General features: G+C 40.0%; 1 long non-coding RNA gene across 2 annotated transcripts in view; it reads left to right on the forward strand.

The window, feature by feature from the left end:
• Nucleotides 1-21484: 21484 nt before the first annotated feature.
• The window catches only part of LOC119862852, a 62645-nt gene continuing 61026 nt past the window's right edge, over nucleotides 21485-23103 (forward strand). For both annotated transcript variants that reach the window (XR_005295403.2, XR_005295402.2), the window contains exon 1: nucleotides 21485-21980. This is a non-coding gene — a long non-coding RNA (uncharacterized LOC119862852). The remainder of the gene's footprint in view (nucleotides 21981-23103) is intronic.

Consider the following 23103-nt stretch of genomic DNA (forward strand, 5'->3'; position numbering starts at 1 on the left):
GCTGGAACTACTGCTGGCCCAAATATCATGGAACCATTTTAATCATTATCTAACTAATTGCCATCTCCAAACCAGGGAGCTGTGGACACAAAACCTCCCAGGGCTCCTGCTGGACTTGAGTGTATGCACGTTGCTGGTCACAGTACAGGTCAGTGTCTGTATAAGCTACAGTTGATCCTATAACTAAGATTAGGTGAACTTTTTGAAGCTTGGGGAAACCTCTGAAACTATTCTTTGGGGTTTGTGATTTGTGTGCTTGAACCTTTTCCCTATTCAGCTTTTCCGACCACTCCCATCAAAGGATGTTCAGACTTAGCTAGAGAAATGGTTTTCTTTTTAAGTGAAAACTTGTGCTGTATATTAATGACGGAAGAGCCTTCTTCCTCCCTTGAAAACCTAGATTAGTCCAAGTGGATGTTCTCCATTCAATACCTATATAATTTCCCTCCCCACCCCCTGGTCCTTCATATTTGTTTTTCACTCTATCCATTCTGCTCTATTTTTCAATTGATTAGTTTCTTTTCCCCGTTTTCTTTCAGGATCTTCTTAGCCACTTGCAAACGTAAGAAAACTTCTGAATTCACAACATTCAAGTGGGTTTGAAATTGGGCAGTTCACCCCTCCATAATTCTTAAGTATGGTAGTAAATTAGCTGGTATTGAATTATTCTTCTCAATCACAGACCTCCTAACATCCCCAGATTCAAAGCTATCTTTATTTTTCTAGGTGTTTATGCCTCTAATACTGTTAAACAAACAAAACCCACAGCGTAATATTATGTGAGGCACAATGTACACTGGAAAGATTGTGGTTGGTGCTGATGGTATGACTGAATGGTGGTCATACATATGGTGTTTTTGTTTCCAGTACTATATACTACACATTCTGAACCCAGCCAATACATGTTTTAGGAGTGTTGCTAGAATAGGCAAACATTGAGAAGAGGTCCTTGCTAATACTAAAATTTGTAGTTCCACCTGGCCACGATTAGCAAACCTTGAAGCAGAGATTGGAAATTTGCATTGCACCTACCTGTAATGCAAAGGCCTTGTGGATATTTCACTTTCCTGTACTATCAATCATTCTGCATTTTGTATCAATGCTTCCATACAGATAGTAAGACATGGTGCTCTTCAATTCCCATTGGCAAGGCATCAGTTTTCTGAAGCTGTCTAAGCCTCTTCTCTTTACCTTCCAGCAACACCCCTATAGCTTTTATCATAATTTTTTATACTAATATAGGGCCAAAATCTGCCACTGGATATTCACATGCCACTCCCATTGACATCAGAAAGAGTCATGCACATGTGTCCAAAGGCAGAATCTGTCCTGCAAACAAAGGAGGATACTCAGAGCCTCTTAGAAGTACAAAATTGGGCTTAAATATCTCTCAACAAAACACTTGCGTAGGGTCTAATTGATTGCCAGATATGGGGTAGGGAAGAAATTTCCCCCCAGCTCAGATTGGCAGCAAGCTTAGGAACTTTGCCTTCCTCTGCAGTGTGTGGGTGTGAGTCAATTGCCAGAATTATCTGAGTGTATCTCATTTAATCAGTTCCCTGTCATTGTGGGGGCCTTGAGCACTGGTGCACCTTGGTCCCTTGTTTCTCTCCTGTGAGTTGTAATACTTTGGTCTCATTTTGGTTGCTGAGTTTAGTATGCAGGTGCTGAGTGCTGTAGGTGGTCTGTGATATATAGGAGGTCAGACTAGATAATCTAGTGGTCTCTTCTGGCCATAGACTCCATAATTATGACTTTCTGATGAGACTTCCAGTATTTCTTCTCATCCAAGCTGAAACTAGAAAAGGAACTGAACTAGAAAAGGCCATAGACTCCATAATTATGACTTTCTGATGAGACTTCCAGTATTTCTTCTCATCCAAGCTGAAACTAGAAAAGGAACTGAACTAGAAAAGGAAGACAACGGTGACAAGTCAAGATTAGTTGGACACTTCCAAACACCAGAAATGGTCTGGCTGAGGTTTAATTTGAGCATTGTGAAGAAGTTCATATTGGCTTTTATTTTCTAGTCAAACCAATTTTCCCTAATTATGTTCCCTTTTGTATTTCGTGTCGTACGGCTGTTCTGCTTCTGACGATGCCTATTTTTTTCCAGTGATTACTTTAAAAACCTGACATACTTCATACAGGCTATACATATTCAGCATGCCATTTATCTTTGAAGTATGGATATGCAATACATTTGCAAAGAAAAGATAGACTAGAAAAGGGGGACTAGAACTGAATTTGAGAATTAAAATAAATATCAAGGTGAATCTAGAATCAAGTGTCAAGTATTTCCAGGCAAGTGCTGTACTCTGCCAAGCAGTGACTTAAATGAATGTGGAAAAGACTGCTTACATTCTATTACCTACCATTCGTTGTATGGTCTTCTGCTGGCCACTTGCTAACTGCATTTTAGATGTAGACAATGACTAATAATGTCTTATAAATTAGCACAGGTGGTTCAAATGGCACAAAACTCCAATCCAGGAGATACAGATGGGCAGTGGGATACTATTTGAGCTCAAAATCTTGAATAGCAACCACATCAGAGTTTGCTGCAGTCCCATGTCTGCCAGGTTGCCAATTTTAGTTGGACGTATTCCTGGAGGTTTCACTACGTGACATAATCTTTAATTAAAGATTAATCTTTAATTCCTGGAGGCTCCAGGATAATCCTGGAGGGTTGGTAACCATAGTCTTCCCAGAGGTAGGGTGGGGCTGTAGAATATTATCCTTTCCCTTCCACCAGCACCACCTGGAATTCCCCATACATAACAAGACTGTTTGGGTTTTATGTCAGGATGTGGGTGAATTTCCCCCCAAGAATAACAAGTCCAAAATCAACAAACCATTGAAATGTGTGTCTATCTTCATACTAGAAGGTAATAGTGGATCAGAGCCTCAAAACTGCCCCTTATTGTCTTTGACACATCCCCCCTCCCCCCCCGGTTGCAGCAGCCAAGTGGCAATTTAGATGTGGAAAGGCCATTGGTTGGCACAGCATAACCTTCAGGCCAAATGAAAAAAATCCAGTAAGAATTATTGCTAAACTTCCAGAGCCACCTGCTTCCTTTGCTGACCCCAGCCCTTGTTTCCCTTTCCCCAGATAGTCTGACCCAAAGGCAATCTGGAAGTTCCACTGGATGCGGAACATTACAGAGACACAATTCTTGCCCCTTGGTGGTTCCATATGCATGCACACAACATACAAGATAGAGAAACTCCTATGCCTTAGATTCTCCTATGTACTGCTGGTATAAGCCTCTGGGGAAAAAAAGTCATTTTACCGAGAGACATATTTGGTATCCAATTATATTTAAAGCCTGATATTTGAGCCGAAAAATGAGTACTTTTGCCTCATCCCAGCAACAAGAAAAAAGTTAAAATTTCACATTTCAACATAACCTCCCTATACACTAGTCTGTGAGAGTGACAAGTAAATAGAATTATGTTAATTATGATATACTGTAGTTGTCTTCATTCTACTGTCAATTATGCATAAGGAAGAGAAATTCAAGAATTTCAACTTATTAAGAGACGGTTATAAACAGTTCTGTGTATAAAGAATTAAATGGATTGCTAGAGCTGCCATCAGGCTGGTGGGTGTTTGTGCAGTTTTTACCAGTCAATGCCAACCTGATGAGTAAAGTGTTTGTTCCTAGTCCTGGTTATTTAAGATCTTTGGTGATCTGCAAAAAATGTAAAAGGTATATTTACAGGCATTATTTATATTTGTATATTGATGCATACCTGATGGTAGAATAAAGTAAATGACTGAATGCTATCAGATTTCAGAGTAGCAGCCGTGTTAGTCTGTATTCGCAAAAAGAAAAGGAGTACTTGTGGCACCTTAGAGACTAACACATTTATTTGAGCATAAGCTTTCGTGAGCTACAGCTCACTTCATCGGATGCATCAAATGCATCCGATGCTTCTCCTTTTCTTTTTGTGAATGCTATCAGTTATAGAATTCTACTCTTGTTAGTTTCACAGAGTAGTAATGAAGAAGAGTTCCCCCCTCTTTATTTTTTTTGGTCTCTCCTCACTCCCCTGCCCCCCCCCCCCCCGCAATTAGGACAGAGTTACTACTATCATGAGTTACACGATACATAACAATATTGGTTATGTATTTTCTTTTTGATGGGGAAAAATAACCTTGTCTACTTTATTTTAATGTTTTCAGTATCTGTGTATTGATTTACCCAGGGCCAGTGATGGATTCAATGACTTTTAGATGTCTTTCTGGGAGATATGCTCTAGTCAAACCCACATGATTGGGCTTGATATAGGTGTAACTGGATAAAATTCTCTAGCCTGTGTTATACAGACTAGGTGATCTAATGGTCCCTTCTAGTCTTAAAATCTATAAATCTGTTAATGGTTTAGCTACAGTTCATTAGGTGAACTAGATGTACCACACATAAACTTGGACCATAGTCCCTTCTGAGAGGATTTACCCAAAATGGTTCTCTGCTGGGCAGTACTGACTCTTTGGTGGCAGAAAGGAGCCCTCAAGGTGACAGGTCTCTCGTGTCCCAAGTTTCCTTGGGAAAGTTGGCCCAAGTAGGGGGAAGCCTAAGTCTCATATGCATCACTCCCTCAGATGTGCAAGGTATAGGAGGCTGGAGCAGCTGGACACAGTTACTAGGAGCAGTTACAAAGAGGCAAAATCAGCAGAAGGAAGTTGCTGCTCTAAAGAGAAGCAGTGCTGTCCTCCTTGACTATGAGGGTTTTCTAACTGCACGTGTTTTCTATTGAGTCTTATGTTTTAGGTAAGCAAGAGTATTGACAACCGCAAACATCCATAAATGATGAGTCAGGCCCCAAAAAATCATGAGATTAAAAAAAATTATTTTACGTATCTCTGAGGTGCTTCTTCTTTGTCTTCTGGTTTTTGAGCCTTTCAGAGATCCCATTTTGGAGGTTTTTTTCTGCCACCAGCAAGGCTAGAAATGTATTTGAAGGAAAGCCGAAATTCTCAGTAGTTATAATGTTCCAGGAGAAGCACCAAAGATATTGAGACTCATGGTAAAAATCCTGAGAGCTGTCAACATTTGAGCCCAAAGGGTTGAAGGACATGGCTGAATAAATGTTAATGTGTGCAGGCTCTCCGAGTATAAACAGGCTTATTTTTCTCAGAGCGGGTTTCCTCCCCGCAAATGGACTGTTCCCTGGTGGTTGCGATGGTACTTCTGAGACTTTGCCTTACACAGTATGTCTTCAATCTGAATGTTTCAAATACTGTGATTTCATTAGTGAGATGAGGATTTGCCCTCTGTAATGGAAAACTCAAATGGACTGGTTACAATGAAATACAAAAACTCATGGCTTGTTTTAATCAGACTGATTCCAGTTCCATTTTACTTTGCCTTTACTATGTATGCCAAAGTTACCATTGAGATGTGTGCATGCCTGGAAAAACAGCCAAGATGTTGTAATGATCATCTGATAAATTAATTCTCTACCAGTTTGGGTGACCCTTGGTTTACAGGTCATTTCGCTGTATAGTTATTATATTATTGCCGGTTTTCATGACTCTGATACAAGATTTGAGGATTATCTGTTGGCAACTAATTTGACAATAGATTGATTTTCTGAATCCTTCTGAATGAGTATTACACAATTAGTGTGTAATTAGATGGAATGACGTACTAAATAAACATGGGTTAAAACACTTCAGGAATACCTTGCAGCACAGACATGGGCTATGAGGCTGTTACAAAGTCTAGTGATGGCCGGGTTCAGATGGCGTCAAAGAAAAAGTCTGAAGTCAGGTCAATGTTATTCCTCTTGTAATAGAGGTGGGAAGTGGAGAGCTGTCTGGGGATCAGGAAGGTGAAATCTTCCCGAACCCTCAGCCTCAGTGGTGGAGGTCTACTCATAAGCCATGTGCTTGAACTATGCTTAGGGACCAGGATGTGGCCTTATGACAGTAATCTGACTGAACGCAGAATCCAGCACAGGAGTTCACAAGATTTGGTTTCATAACAAGTCTGTAGCTATTTAGGGTATAAAACCCAAAAGACCTACCTCCCATTCTTAGATATTTTTTTAAGGCCAGAAGGGACCATTATGATCATCTACTGTGACCTCCTATATAAGGCTTGCTAAAGAACCGCACCAAGAAATCTCTTCCTCAAGCCTATGACATCTCTCCATTAATCACCAGGCTATCCTTGGGGAAAAAAAGGAGTGTAAAAAATATCTGAAACAGCTGAACCTCCTTTCCCTCCTATTACTTAGAAATGACTGAACTGATCTCCATTAAAAATAATTATTATTCCTGGATTAACTCCTTGAGGGATCTTGATTGAATGAGCTTTGGATCAAGCCCTAACTAGCCATACAAATTTCTCAGCTACCTTGCAACTAGTCCCACAGGCCAGATTTTTAACAGTACCGGCAAATGTTGAAAGGTCTAGATTTGTTCAATTTAGGAGTTACTTTGTATCTGATATTATGTATAATAACAAAATACCTCGCAAAACAATCCTGGGTTATTTATTTAATGCAATTTTATTTATTTAGCACAATACACACTCCATTTCCAAACTTGCTTCCACATGGTTTTGTAAGTGCTGTTTAAGAAATGAAACTTTTATGTACCTGTGATTTATGTGTTTGCCTTTAAAAGTGTGCGGAGAATTTTTGTTATGGTAAACATCACCAGTATTTTTCATCCTGATCACTAATAAGAGATTTACGCTTCTAGTAACAGAATATGACATGGTTAATAATTTAGACTTGTTGACAGCTCTTCAAGGAAGAAAGCATTTTCTTTGGTTAACAGCCCTATTTGGATGTTAATAAGTTTACTTAATGTCCCTTATCTTTTTATATATGAATATGTCACGTAAAGAATATGTGTTGACTTCCACGCTTTCGAAAATGCAACATACAAAGAGAAAGTATTCTGTTTAATTCTACATGCATACAATTAATATGAAAAATTAGCATGCTGATGGAGGATAGTACATCATAAAGTATTTATACATAATTTATTAGTTCATTAGAAGATGTACCTCTACCTGCTTTTTTAAAGCTTGCAGAAGATACTGTAGAGTTCTTTGGATGTCCCGTAACAATGATATTATACCAAATATGGTGCTAGCCCCCAGATCAATTCAACTTTACATGGAAAGATATAAAATCCAGATAGAGTTGGCAGAAGTAAGAATGAATCTTTTAGAATTAAATAGGTTTTTAAAAAATCTACCTCTTGAATAAACTATATAGTATAAACAGAGCTCTGCTGCTGACAAAGCCATGTCCACACTGTCCCTTATGTCGGCAAAACTTTTTCTTTCGTGGGGGGCTTTTTTAAGTACCCGTGAAAGACAAAAGTTTTGTTAATAACTTCGCAATATAGACAAGCCCTCAGGCTCAGCCAAATTCAGCTTAGATTTAGGCTATGTCTATACCAACACTTTTGTCGGTAAGACTTTTGTCAGAAAGGGGTGTGAAAAAAACCACATCCCTGACATAAATTCCACCGACAAGAGCACCAATGTAGACTGAGCTATGTCTGTGGGAGATGCTCTTTCCCATCTGCATAGAGTAGCTACACTGGAGACCTTATAGCAGCGCAGCTGCAGCGGTACAGCTGTGCCATGGTAAGCTCTGTGGTGTAGACATAGACTTACTTTGTGTCAGCATTTTGGCAATCTGAGTGTTACACTGATCAACAGCTCATCATAGCTCCTGCACAGATGTGCAAATAAAACAAAATAAAAACCTTCAGCTCCTAGCTATCACCCTTTTACCTAGGTTCTTGCAGGATAACACAATAACAAAAGGTAGTATCTATGGAAATAGAATTTAAGTGAGAGTGGATTGGCATTTCAAGTGCTGGAACACAATTTCCAAAAGTGCCTTCAGGAGACAGGTTCCCAAGAATTAGCACTACAGATTAGGAAGGCAAATGGCATTTCCCAGGCAGGTAGTGACAGCAGTCACATTAGTAGCAGAGGAGCTGAACAGATCTCCCTGATATTTAGAGGTGACCTTTCAAGAGCAACTCATGAATACTCTTCTCTGAATACCCTAACTTCATATCAAAATGTTTATCCTCATGAAGCATGAAACTTTTCATCCCAAGCCAGCTGCTGAAATATATGGAGTTGATGCAAAGGAAAATAACCTGAGTGTTTTGTGCTCTTTTGGTTCTTTCTGATGTATAAAGGAGGGTAGAGGGTTTAAGAGTATTAAAGGGAGTGATAGCTCAGTAGTTTGAGCATTAGCCTGCTAAACCCAGAGTTGTGAGTTCCATCCTTGAGGGGGCCATTTAGGGATCTGGGCCAAAAATTGGGGATTGGCCATGCTTTGAGCAGGGGGTTGGACTAGATGACCTCCTGAGGTCCCTTCCAACCCTGATATTCTATTCTATGACCTGCTGCTGTTTCTTCTTTTTCTTTTTTCCATTAGCAAAAATCAGGAAGTGAAATCTAGGTCTGATCTGACATAGCCATAACATTTTTCAGTGGGTATGAATTATGTAGCTCCATCAAAGTAAATGGAGCTATGATGATTTACATCAGCTGAGGATTTGACTTGGGGCATTTCCAGAGGGGATGATGAAGCTAGGGGTAAACTCCCCAGGAACATTTTTCTCCCAAGCTTTTTGACAGGCATTTTGAGTTAACTAGATGTTACCAAATGAGCTTTAATAGTGGCTAAAAAGCCCTCCCTCCTCAACTGTTCAAGTTTCTATCCCTTACAAGGTCCTAATCCCACTAGTTCTCCAGTCCTCCAAAGCACCCTCTAGCAAAAATGGAGCTATCGATCCCTGGCACTGCTAATGTATGAAACAAGCAGCAAAAGTCCCCTAACCCCTCTTTGTAATCCTCGGAAAGCAACCAACAAAGAAGTTGGGGGAGAAACTCCAATTTTTCTCCTTTGCAGTTGATCTTTGGAAAGTAGGAGTAAGGCTCAGATGTGGGTTTATAAAGTTATCTCCACTATTGAAAACTAGGACTGGTCAAAACTGGAATCTCTGTCCCTCAGGTAATACTTGTGTTTCAAAACGATTTTCTCCCCAAACTGGGACAAAAAGCCAAAATATCAAAAAATTTCATATGAATGGAAAGCCCTGAAAAATGTTGATTTGTAATGTGGAAATGGCATTTTCAGTCAACCCACCCACTCCCCCAAACATTTTAATGTAAAACTCCCAACTGGCTCTACTTAAAACCTGTTACATCAGAAACTGTTGCGGTGTCTTTTTAAAAGCCTATCCCTAATCTATAGGAATGTCCCTGATTCATCTGAAAGCAGTAGCAGTAGTGCTGATTGAGTTCTCTCTTTTTGTTCCTTTCCATTATCTTCCCCCTCCCCTCTTTTGCCCTCTGTATCCCTCAAGTTGTGCTCTACACACAAACCACTTGCTATTTCTCATTTAAATAGGTAAGAAGAGTTGGATCTAAACTGCTGCTCATGTAACAATCTTGTGGACAGACTGCGGCAAGACTCAGCTGAAGCAGAGGTCTGATTAGAACTGGTTGAAAAATTTTAACTAACCCCAAAATTGAGTTTAATTAAAAATGAAAATGTAATTTTCAACTGCACTTTTTAAATTTTCTTCCAAGGGAAATTTTGAAAAGAAACAACAAAAATTAATTTTGAACTCAAATTTTATTTTGGCTGTCAAAACCTGTTTTTATTTTGGCATTGTGATGCCTGCAGATCAGGTGCCAGCTCATGCCAGGGTGCCAATGGAACGCTGACAAATACATAGCTGGAATCAGTCTGGCTCACTTGTGTGTTAGTAATGTTAAAATAGGTGTTAGAATTATAAGAATGTGTTTAATGCATGCAGTGACTCACCAGCATTCATTACATTCTCATCTCACTTTTACTATCTGTATCCCATATTGTAAGGTAATATTTGAGTATCATAGACTGTACGGTTAGAAGGGACCATTATGATCGTCTAGTCTGACCTCCTGCACAATGCAGGCCACAGAATCTCACCCACTCCTGAAACTAACCCCTAACCAATGTCTGAGCTATGAAGTCCTCAAATTGTGGTTTTAAGACTTTGAGGTGCAGAGAATCCTGCAACAAGTGACCCACGCTGCAGAGGAAGGAGAGAAACCCCAGGGCCTCTGCCAATCTGCCCTGGAGGAAAATTCCTTCCTGACCCCATATATGGCAATCAGCTACACCCTGAGCATGTGGCCAAGACTCACCAGCCAGACACCCAGGAAAGAATTCTCTGTAGTAACTCAGATCCCACTGCATCTAACATCCCATCACAGGCCATTGGGCATATCTACTGCTAATAGTTGAAAATCAATTAATTGTCAAAATTAGGCTATCCCATGTCATCCCTTCCGTAAACTTATCAAGCTTAGTCTTGAAGCCAGATATGTCTTCCCCCCGCCCCCCCCCCGCTTCCCTTGGAAGGCTGTTCCAGAACTTCATTCCTCTGATGGTTAGAAACTTTCGTCTAATTTCAAGTCTAAACTTCCTGATGGCTAGTTTAGATTCATTTGTTCTTGTGTCCACATTGGTACTGAGCTTAAATAATTCTTCTCCCTCTGTGATATTTATCCTTCTGATATATTTATAGAGAGCAATCATATCTCCTCTCATCCTTCTTTTGGTTAGGCTAAATAAGCCAAGCTCTTTGAGTCTCTTTTCATAAGACAGGTTTTTCATTCCTTGGATCATCCTAGTATCCCTTCTCTGTACCTGTTCCAGTTTGAATTCATCCTTCTTAAACATAGGAGACCAGAACTGCACACAATATTCCAGATGAGGTCTCACTAGTGCCTTGTATAATACTAATACTTCCTTATCTCTATTGGAAATACCTCGCCTGATGCATCCCAAGACCTCATTAGCTTTATTCATGGCCATATCACATTGGCAGCTTGTAGGCATCCTGTGATCAACCAATACTCCTAGGTCCTTCTCTTCCTCTGTTACTTCCAAGTGATGTGTCCCCAGTTTATAACAAAAATTCTTGTTATTAATCCCTAAATGCATGACCGTACACTTTTCACTATTAAATTTCATCCTGTTACTGTTACTCCAGTTTACAAGGTCATCCAGATCTTCCTGTATGATATCCCGGTACTTCTCTGTATTGGCAATACCTCCCAGCTTTGTGTCCTCTGCAAACTTTATTAGCACATTCCCAATTTTTGTGCCAAGGTCAGTAATAAAAAGATTAAATAAGATTGGTCCCAAAACCAATCCCTGAAGAACTTCACTAGTAACCTCCTCCCAGCCTGACAGTTCACCTTTCAGTGTGACCCGCTGTAGTCTCCCCTTTAACCAGTTCCTTATCCACCTTTCAATTTTCGTATTGATCCGCATCTTTTCCAATTTAGCTAATAATTCCCCATGTGGAACCGTATCAAATGCCTTACTGAAATCCAAGGTAAATTAGATCCACTATGTTTTAGTCTAAAAAATCTGTTACCTTCTCAAAGAAGGAGATCAGGTTGGTTTGACACGATCTACCTTTTGTAAAACCATGTTGTATTTTATGCCAATTACCATTGACCTCAATGTCCTTAACTACTTTCTCCTTCAAAATTTTTTCGAAGACCTTGCATACTACAGATGTCAAACTAACAGGTCTGTCATTATCTGGATCATTTCCCCCCCCCTTTAAAAGTAGTAGTAGTTGTATTGTGAGCGTCTCTGTATAAATCACCAGACAGAAGAAAGGTATCAGCTAATATGAAGTGCTGATCTCCAACAGAAAGGTTTATGTCCTGCCCAAAAGAAGGGCCCATCTAAACCAGATGGACTATTGTGGGCTGTTAAAGAGGACAAAACACATTTGTTGTTCTCCCTCTCCATGAAGATGAGTCATGCAAGTGGGTTCCTCTCATCTGCTGAGCTTCCAGCTCAAAGCACAAGGGAGAAGGGGAATAAATCTCTCTAATAAGAAGGAACTGGATCGCTGTGCTGTTTGGACTCTTGGGGGCAAGGTTTGCTAGGCATAAACGAGATCCCCAGTGCTTAGCCTGGGTTAGTCCTAAATGACATGTAGAGCTTGTTTATTATGAGAATTTCTATTACTTTGAAACTTAATATTATAACTCATTTGTGTATATATGTTTACCTGCTTTAGGTAATAACTCTCATTTCCTTTTCCTACTTAATAAATCATATGTAGTTTATTATAGGAGAGGCTACAAGCTTTGTCTCTAGTATTAAATCTAAGGTGCAACTAACCTAGAGTAAGTGATTGGTCCTTTGGGACTGGAAGTAACCTGAATATTGCTGTGATTGTTGATGTAAGGGACCATCTATCACAAAAATGCACTCACCTGGGTGACAAGATGTACTGGAGTATCCCAGGGGACTGTCTGTGACTCTATGTTTAGGCTGTTATAGTGCCTGAGGAGTTTCCACTTGATACTTGGTTGGTGAAATCTACAATAGAACTCAAAGCCAATTTGGGGTTTGTGGCCTACTTCCTAACAGTCTGCACTGGGGGTGGTACTCATGCTTTTGAATCACTGCATTCAGCTTCACAGACGTTTCAGATTTTTTATTTTTTTTCCTTTCTCTTTTTTGCCACCTGGGGAATAATGTCTATTCAAACTTTTCAAAACTTTGTCAATTTAGGAAAAGTTATAGTGACAAAAGGGAAAAAGGATAAAGGTGGGTAGAGAGGGGAAATTCTGGACATTAGTTCATTTTATTACAATTAAGAGCAAGAAGATGAGAATGGGAGGAAATACAGGCTTTTTACTTATTTATTAGAGATGGACCCAAGTAATAAAGTTGCATTGTGGATCCAAAATTAACTGTGTAGAAGTCTAGAGAGAGACCATGGTCAGCTGCGGAATATGGAGCAGAATGCTCTCAAAGTCTGAGAGGTGGCATTTGAATCTGTGTGAATGTGTAGTGTTTTGCTTTGGTTTTTTCCCTTTTTTCATATGGTATATTAAGATATGGAAAGTGGTTCAAAAGGCTTTGAAAGAGGTATGTATTGTTCACTCCACCTCTTGAGCCAATCATGTAGGGCATGATGGCTCCATCGATTTGGGCCAGTGATCTAGGGATGCCTACATCTGTAATTGACAGGTAAATCCCACTCATCACTTTGTTTCTCGTAATTCATCCTTTTTTTGATTCTCACAGTAAAGTACCTTGGCTTCCCTTAAAAAGGGTCCATGGAAACACCAAATAGTTGGCAAAAATATTTTTGTAATAAAAAATTAAAGTTATTTTGTGCAATGCATCCATACATGGACATTTTAGTGAGGTCTGATTGTTTTGATGAAAGGAAATGTGGTAGGAAATTCTGATTAATAGTTAATCTATTGAAACAGGAACCAGAAATATTAATATTTGTTACCACGGTGAGAAGAGATATATAAAACCGTTTTGTATTTGGTTGGTTAGTTGGTTAGAACACAGCTTCAAACAGTCCACAAAAAGAAATGAGTACTCCTTTATCTCAAATATAATTAGCCATTTAAGTGTCGTGGGTCAATTTATTAACACTTTATTCATCGGGGTATAACTTTTATTAGGCTTTATTACTATCAGAAATTATATCCTACACAAATACAATAGAGATTCAAATGTTCTGTAGAATGAGCTGATGCTTCCTGACTTTATTGCACAGTATTGTAATGAACCTTGACCGGTTGTAGATTTGATAACTGTAAAATATTACTGCTGGCTGCTAATTTTGTTCCTTTTTAATGACTGATAATCCATGTCGATTTAGTGTGATAGTCACAACCCAATACTGTTTTTTCTGTTGCAAATGTGATTGTAACAGGAGCTATTAAGTGTGTCTGCCTAATAAAATTAGTCAGGGAAGCTATGTATATTGTTTCAAGGTCTTTGGATTTTCATTATAGTAGTGGAACTTGTTAGACTGTAAAGCCTGATGGTTGCTAGCTAAGATGACCTCTTTGCTACTTCACTGACAGCAAAGGGGTAATGATGCTGCACTTAAAATTCTGTTCTTACTGTTCTGGAAAATTCATCATACATAAATATTGTGTGTGATTTTTCTTTTAGGTGGGGTGTGCTGCAGGGCTTGGGCCAAAAACTGTGGTCACTGATTTGTGTAACGTAGCATTACAATGCTTTAAAGTTTAATACAGAAACTACTTTTCGATTTCAGATTTGAATGGGGAAAAGTAGCTTCTTTTGCTTGTAATGATGCAGCAATACTGAGAATGATGACTTCCAAAATCTGATATTGCTTATGTTTCTAAACATATTGAACATCATGTTCAGAACTATTTTCACAAAGAGTTTGTATGTGCAGATATTATGCATTAGGGAATGAAATTAGCATGTCTGAATGCTGAAAAGAGCTATATACTTTATAATAGCACACTTTGCTCAAGAAGCTCCATTCAGTTCTTCTTGGCTTGAATGCTGCTGACCTTTGATATTCAGGGCCTTGAAAGTTGAAGAGGTGTTGATCTGGATGCGGTGTAATTTTGCTGGAGATCTTTCACATATGGTTGTTTTGTGGTCTTTATTGATAATTTGGTTCAAAGATAGACATGGAAGGCTTTAATTCTGTGTCCAGTGGTAGGGTGGTTCACTGAGAGTGTGTCACAATAAATCAAGTACACTGATGCCTGGACTCCAGTCATTTTACATTTTTACTTTATAGAAACAGGGGTCATTTTAACCACGCATGATCTATCTGATCAGACCAGTCTGGCACATGCTGGGAGAATTTGTTGTGACAAACTTATAAACAAACTTGGAAATCACATGCTGAATAACATTTTGGGGATTTGAGTTTGGTTTGGCTCTGAGAAACTAAAATCCCTGAACTGCTGCAATTTCCAAAAAGTGCTATGCTATGGTAGACCTAGAAATCCCTTGGCATGGAAAGGCCAGTTGATTCCATTGGAATCCCAGCAGATCTGTTGCTGATTTCTATTGACCTCCTACATGGTGAAATCCTGACTCCATTGAAGTCAATGGGAGTTTTCCCATGGTGATTTCAGCTGAGGAACCAATATTCCCAGTACCCAGTAAATTTGTTATGCTGTTCTACGTGTTCCATGCTAGTTGTTAAATGGACCAGTTTGAAAACTTTCAGCTGTAAAGTCGTTTTGAGTAGGACAAGAATTACTTTCACACAAGAATCTTTATTCTTCGCTGAGCACAGGCTTCCATTTAGTTAGAAATGCCTGGTTCTTTAACTTTACTCTGAAAAATAATAGTTCAAAGTATTCGATTCCAAGCAGCGCTAAGCCTAAGGATTCACAACCCTCTCTGTTAGTTATTTCCAAGATTTTCTCCACCACTGTAAAGTTTTTTTTCAAGACAGCAGAAAACAAGGTTGATAAATCTGGGCAGAGATCACTACTTTAGCCTAAGGATTGATGCAGCACCTTTGCATTTGGGTGGCACTATGAAAACTATAAAAATTGTTGAGCTTCTATTACTTTCAATTTATGCTGAAGGGGATGTTTAAATGTTATAACCCAGCCTCTAAATTATTGATTACAGCTATATTTGAACTATACTAGTGAGCATACAAATGTTCTCCCTGAATCCATGCAACTCTTATTAATGCTTTTAATTCTTGGTACGGGGGAACAAAACACTACCAGTGAGGAAATTATAGGACTGGTCTTTCTCCAGGAGGCACTGTTCATGCCGTCATCATGCTAGCACCATAGGATGAAATTCACTCAAGTGCGGAGGCCCTCCATGAGTGGCCCCAGGGGTCAAGTGGCCTCTGCCCGCTGGACAGCACAGCACCTGCAGGCACCAAGCTTCCAAAGGGTCGACTGGGCTACCTCTGCAGTGCAGGGGGGAAAGCTATATGTTAATCAAGTTTCTCAGTGTGATTTTTCAGGTGTACTGAGCATTCACAGCTCCCACTTACTTCAGCTAGAGGCCTGGGTGCTCAGGGCCTCTGAAAATTAGCCCATCGTCTGCAGCAACAGCCGCTCTGACCACATTTCCTGTTGGCTTTGGAGGAGAATCCACGGAGGCCCAGTTGACACCCCTCCAGCTCCATGGAGGAGCCTCCTGCAGGGCTGTGTTGGGGGAAGAGGGTCATGGTGCAATGGCAGAACTCCTCCCTTCTCTGGGCACTGGCTCCCCTCTCCCTACGTATGCAAAAGCAAAGATGGGACCCCACATCCTTAATTGATTATCTGTAATCCAAGTTATTGGCCTAAATTCCATCTTCTCTTCTTGATGCTTTGCCAAACCAATATGTCCAGTATCTCTTTGGTCTTTTGCTCCAACTCCGTGAGAGTACGAATACCAAAGGCACTCCTTACAAATAAACACTGTGCAGTTACAAAGAAATTTTGTGCAAAGCCAAGACATGCAAGCAGCTTCAGAAAGAGCAGATCCACAGATGTACTGACTGAAGTTGAAGAGGCAGCTTAACAGATGTACAAAGCCGCAGATCAGAGAGGATATAAAACAGTTAAACTTGCTTAAAGGCACAATGTGTCACTATCTAACAATTACATGCATTCTAAGCCCAACAGAAGAAGGAACATACGCTCAGCTATGTGCTCTGTGCTGCAGGCATGCCAGGAAGATTATAAAAATGCCATGCTGTGATATGTTGCCCTCCTGCCTGAAAGGCTACCATTAAGCTGCTTATTTACTGCACCTACTCAGGCAGCAGTGCAGTTCAGAGTGCTACCTGTCTTCTTCTTGGATAAATTAGTTGTGGGTATCACAGGATTATTGCTGCCTATTGTTCTGTCTGCTGAAGGTGGGAAGAAATGTAAGCCACTGATCTGACCTTGCAATGTTTTGTGTAAAATGTGAGATGCTTTTTCTTCATAGTTAGTGTCAAAATGGCTCTTGGTAGTATTGATTGCGTCAGTTAGTTTGGGGCCAAATTAAAAAGGGTTATACTAATGAAGGCAAAAAATCATTTCACATGAAGATGAAAGATATAAAAGAAACTGGGGAAAAAAGCATATGGCACTAGAGGTTTGTTCGCGCTCTCTCCTGCTTTGTAAATCAGCACTGTATTTTGAACTGAAATTTTCAAGAGCCCATGTAGAAAGGCTTTGCCATCTCTTCAACTCAAAATATTTTTTATATAAATTGTTTTGCCCTCATATTTTTCTGATATATGGAGCTGTGAACTTTAAATTAGTGATAACAGAAATTGACAAGTACAGCATTAAAAAATAAACCATGCAGCCCTACAGGCTTAATTATGAAGTGAGCAGGGAGATAGACACAAAAATCCTGTTTCGAAATTTTACCTCACACAATATAAATAAAAGATTATATCTTCCACTGGTAGCCTATAGATCAAAAGGATAATATAAAAATGACTACACTGGTATTTATAATTATTTATTTTGCCTTTACACTCTGTGTGTGTGTGTGTGTGTGCACACAGTGTAAAGGCAAAATAAATAATTATAATACTTATAGTTACACATCTATATGTAGATATATGTATATATTTATTCAGCTACATTGGGTTTTTTTTGTTAGGGAAAATGTATGTGTAATAAATCTACTTTTTAAAAAGAGTCCCAATAAAGGAAGACATGACTAAATAAGAACACTATGCAGAAGCAACAATAGTAATTGTTCACTAGCACTTTAATAAAGAAAAATAGGTATTTTGGGAAATGAAACAACTTTATTTTAAGTATCCAAGACACTAGAATGCTATCCTATGCCTTTGTCTTCAGCATAGTTGTGTCTCCATGTTTAGACACACACAACATCAGTACAATTTCAAAGAATAAAATGAACAAATATTTTTCCATCAGCACATCTTAGGATGAGCTGAATTTATTATTTTGGTTGCTTCTTCAGAATATTTCTATTTCTTAAACTGGAATAAACCACCACAAAGCATTTAATCCTTCACCCTGAATCTTTGGTCACCTCATGCAACTGTATGGGGCTCAGGTGCGGTAAATCCATTGGCAAATGTTGACTCTTTAATAGCAACCATTGTACATAGTTTTGGGGATGGTTAAATAAAAATACATGCTTAAACCGCATAAGGTTAATCAGAGCTAAGATGGAACACTGAAAATTACTGGATGTATTTTTACCACTGGCAAAGAGAGCAGAAGGAAAGAGGCTGAAAGAAACAGGTGCAGTTCACTCTTTTCTTCCTCGGGCCCCGTGTTTGATCTTTGGAATGCCAGTATAAATACTGCGAGAGTGATAATCAATATTCAGCCAATAAAATACTGTCACTTTAAAAGAAGCTGTCTTGTCACAAGGAATCAAGGCTAACAGGAAGGATCAAGAAATACTAGCACCTTTTAATAAGGGCTTGCTAAAAATAAACCTCAGTATTTTTCCCTGTTACATCTTGGAGTGTACGGTGCCCTCAATAACGGGATCATCAAAAAAATGTCAAGATGTAATATAGATGAGTGCTCCGCTGAAGTAATTCGGTTTCCATACTTGTTCAATACTGATTTAGGGCTCTATCCTGCAAAACACTCACTCCCAGCAGTAGTTCCATTAACATCAATGAGAATAATGACTAAAGTAAAGCTCTACTGATGTCATGGCTTGCAGCATCCAACCCTCTTAGTGTAAATATTTTGACTGGCAATGATTGTTTTTGATTATAATCAGATGGAAACTGATCTGACCTCTTAATGTTTGGGCACTTTATAGCAGCTTTAGTGCATGATTTCCCCTTTCCGTGTTCTCTTGTTATTGGATTTACGTTAAAGTTCCAGATACAGTTTTACTGGGTTCTCTGCTAAGATTATGTTTCCTGCAAGGGTAAAAGAAGCACTGTTAGGGAGCGAACCCACCCAAATTGGATTTGATGTAGATGATTTTACAAATTCTAATAATAGATTTTTAAGAACTTAAAACACTGGTTTGGATTTAATCCTCTTTCAACATTGTCTGCCAGCCAAACTTGGCTTCGTTGTGCTAATACATGAGAGTCAGAAACTGCAATGGACTAAATCTGGCTGTGCTTTGGTGTAGTACAGAACCAATTTTAGAAGAGCAGTGCAGATGCCAGTCTACGCTCCCGACTCCCCTCCAGATCATGACAATGGTTTGCCCTCTGTGGTATCTCTTACCTTGCCTCTCCTCTCCATAACTGGTAGAGGGTGGTGATGGGGAAGAGACACCCTTGAATGGCACATTACTAGGAGATCCAGATATATATCTGCCCCTCATGAGAATTTGAATCCACAGCTAAGCAACAACTAAAACAACCAAATTCTAAAAATTGTGGATTCCTCATGTGGGCTGATATAACCATGCCTTGATTAGATTATGAGACTCTATATAAGGCTTCACTGAAAAATAAGTATAGACTAAACACATTACAGATGATGTACCTCTGAAAATCTGTATCATGCCAGTAAAGCAGTCCGTAAGAAAATCTTTCTCTATGAACTGTTCTGATAAACAGAAAGAAAAGGAGTACTTGTGGCACCTTAGAGACTAACAAATTTATTTGAGTATAAGCTTTCGTGAGCTACAGCTCATTTCATTGGATGCATCCGATGAAGTGAGCTGTAGCTCACGAAAGTTTATGCTCAAATAAATTTGTTAGTCTCTAAATGTGCCACAAGTACTCCTTTTCTTTTTGCGAATACAGACTAACACGGCTGCTACTCTGAAACCTCTTATTAACAGAGTTGACTATCTTAAACAGTTCTTGTCACTCTCTTGTATAGCTGCTTCAAGTGGAAGGCACCTAAGAAATATAGAATATTTATAATAAAGTGTAGGAGATTTTAAAAAAATTTATTTACTCTGTAGCAAGATATCAGACTCTAATGCAGCAAATCAGCAAGCTGTTTAACTGTATTACCAATTCCAGCTATATGTAAACCAGGCCCCCAAACTTCATAAGAATGGCTTAAAAAAGCATGAGAGGTTAAAAATAATAAATGTTGGATTTTTAAAAAATTGCTGTCTGCATTGTGGGCCTTTATGGTTCATGTGTTCAAGCTTTTTTCTGAAACTGTGTGAGTTAAGAAACAGAAAGGTCTCATGCATTCACATGATTGCAGGAGCAGGATTCCAAATATTCTGAGACTTGCAATAAAATCATAAGAGATGGCAATGCTAGTTTATGTACCTAATTTTAAGTATGTGAGTGGTCCTTTTGAAGCTAATGGAACTATTCACATGTTTAAAGCTAGGTATGTGTTAAGGTACCTCACTGGTGCCTCATGGGAATGCATGACTCTTCTATTGAGTCACCCTAGGCTCAGGAGAGTCATGCTCACAGGTTGCTTTAATGAGTTTCAACTCTGATATGAAGACTGGGTAGGAGTGTGCCCCTGGGCCTCAGGGAACCATGGGTACGTCTACACAGCAAACAGGATCCTGTGGTAGCGAGTCTCAGAGCCTGAGTTTACAGACTTTGGCTCAAGCTATAGTGCTAACGCTAGCTGCATAGATGTTTGGGCTCAGGCTCTGAAGCCTACGCAGGGAAGTGGGCTTCAGAGCCCAAGCTCCAGCCCAAGCACCAATATCTGTGCAATTATTTTTAGCTTCATGGCGTGAGCTCAAGTCGGTGGATGAGGGCTTTGAAACTTACTGCCAAGGGATCCTGCTTGCTGTGTAGATGTACCCAAAAGGGTTAGTGAAGAGTGAATCCTCTAGGCAAATCCTAGGAGCAACCAAGCCTATGGAGCAAGGTCAGGCTGTTGTGCCATTGTTTTCTGAGTTACCAAGAAAGCCAAATTCCAGGAAGGGAGAAAATTGTGACATTAACTCAAGCTCCAGGAGTTCAGCCTAGGATGAGGAAGAGTCTCTGCTCATACATTTATCAAACGCACATGGCATGGAATGGCCTTGTTTAAAAATATTGGGGGGATGGGTGGAAACTCACTAGGTTGTTTAAAAAAGGAGAACGGGTTGGAAAGGAGACTTCAAATATTGTACTCCTGTATTGGGTTTAAGTAAACTTCTGTTATTTTCAGTTGCTGAAATGTTAGCCAATTGCACATGCCAAAAATGGGATAATCCCAGAACTGTATGGAATGGGGAGAATTTAGAATTTAACATTGTGACAAATTCAGGTTGACAGGCAGCTGAGAAGCATTTAGTTATAAAAAAGAAAATGGTCTGGAAATTGGCACAGTATTCATATTAGCAACTCTTTGCAACAAAGTTTTTTTTATTGTTACTGCTGCTTTAATTTAAACCTGATGATAATTTGAAAGAGCATAGAAATTAGCATTGTTCACTCGTTACTGTATGAAAGAAATGTTTTCAGGAAGAAGAATAGACTAATTGCTAAGAACTAGTGGGGTGGTGGGAAATAATGTTTGTCAGAAAATTAATACCTGATTAAAAATTGGAGTTCTGTGTAGTTTTGATATGTGATAATCCTACAACATTCTGTGCCTAATTCTGCTAACACTATCATGGCTAATTAAAACATAAGGGTATTGTTTTGTTAATGTATGTGACACTTAGCCTCAGGAATATTTCTGTAGTTAATTATACACTTTAATAAACTTGATTTTCTGTATAAATTTACAAATAAAATTCCCATACTTTTTGTGATATAAACATACAAATTTATGTTGATCTTCAGTTAAATTAGTTATCACTATTTGATACTTCAAAAAGCATTATCATTAAAGTTCTCTGAATGATTACTAATTCTGATACAGTGCAAAAAAAAAAGAAAAGAAAAAAAGAAAAAGAAAAACTCCTCAGCCAGGGGTAATGTAATGTACATTTTTAAAGGTTCTGTGATGGGGCATGCATGCCCCACACTGGGACTGCAGGGGTTAATTCCATTCTTTGGGCCAAGGAGGCCACATCCCCTTGACCCTGCTGGGCATGCTCTGGCTGGAGGCCAGGTATAAAAGGGAGCAGCCCAGTTCATTTGGGGGCTGACTGCCAGAGAGGAAGGAGGTGTGCTGCAGGCTCCTGCTGATAGACGGCCAACACTCCATGATGCAGAGGCCAGCCAGACAGCAGCGACCAACAGACCCCAGGCTCCGGACACCACAGAGGGAGAGGAGACCGGGGGAACCACGAGACCACAAGCTGCAGAGAAGCAGGTAGGGAGTAACCTACGGAGGCTTTTCAAGGAGGTGTTTGGAGACCCAGAGACTAGCTTGGCATGTTTTGGTCAGATCCCGGCTGAGCTGGTGGTGCGCAACCCCACCACTGACAGGGTCTTGGGTTAGGGCCTGGTGGAAAGGGAGGGCCCGGGTCCCCCTACCCTGGCCACTGCCCACCCTACCAGCCCTACTGCCTTTGGCTGGTAGGCTGTACAGCCCTGATTGTGAGGGCTGCTCTACTGACTCTGGCCACTAGGCTGTGCAGCCCTGATAGAAAGGGCAGGTAGATTGACTTTGGCTGTTAGGCCACATTACTTTGAGACCCAGAAGGGTCACGCAGACTTGCCTGTGGACCTATAATGACCAGTGTCCCATCCCAAAAAGGACACAGGGGCGTGCATGACCAACAGTGTCCAAGAAAAGCTAAGATGCTGAACCAAAGAATATTTATAGATTAGGCTTCCTCTAAAGGGGAATTATTAGGCTATGGCACACACTCTTTCTGCTAATTTTAGTACAAGTTTTCCACATGTTGAGAAGGATAGGACCTAACTTTTAGTTATGTCAGAGTTGGCAGCAACAAGTGCTGGGTTCAGTATCTAGGGGTTCCTTTTCAACAATACAACACAAAAACTGGCTTGAGCCCCCACTCAGTGACCTGGGACAATTACACACCACCCCTTGGGTGCCTAAGAGGCAATACTTCCCCTGTTGTAAGCACAGAGTCGGAGTGTAGCAAAAAACTTTTAATAAAAGGAGGGAAATAATGCAGCATTAATTTGGGGAAACAGCGTTGAGCAAAAGTCCCATTGCCAAGAAAATTGGGTAGTGTCCTTTTCCCCTCAGGTTCTTAAGTCCAGCAACCCAAAAGTCCCTTTAATGTACCCATCCCTTCTTTGCACCCCACTCACAGTTGCAGTCCTTGGACAGTGCAGACCCAGAGTTCAGAGATGCATCTGCAGAGTTCACCTCCCATCCTAGGTGGAGGGGCAGGGTAAGGAGGCACCTTACTCATGCCACTGCTTGGGCACTCACTCACCTCCCCCTTTGAGGGGTTCTGCTCTGGCACTCTTCACCTGCTGCCCTGCTGGCCGCTCCTCTCCACCAGCCACCCTGCTGT

Source organism: Dermochelys coriacea, chromosome 10 (assembly GCF_009764565.3).
Source record: "Dermochelys coriacea isolate rDerCor1 chromosome 10, rDerCor1.pri.v4, whole genome shotgun sequence".
Lineage (NCBI taxonomy): Eukaryota > Metazoa > Chordata > Testudines > Dermochelyidae > Dermochelys > Dermochelys coriacea.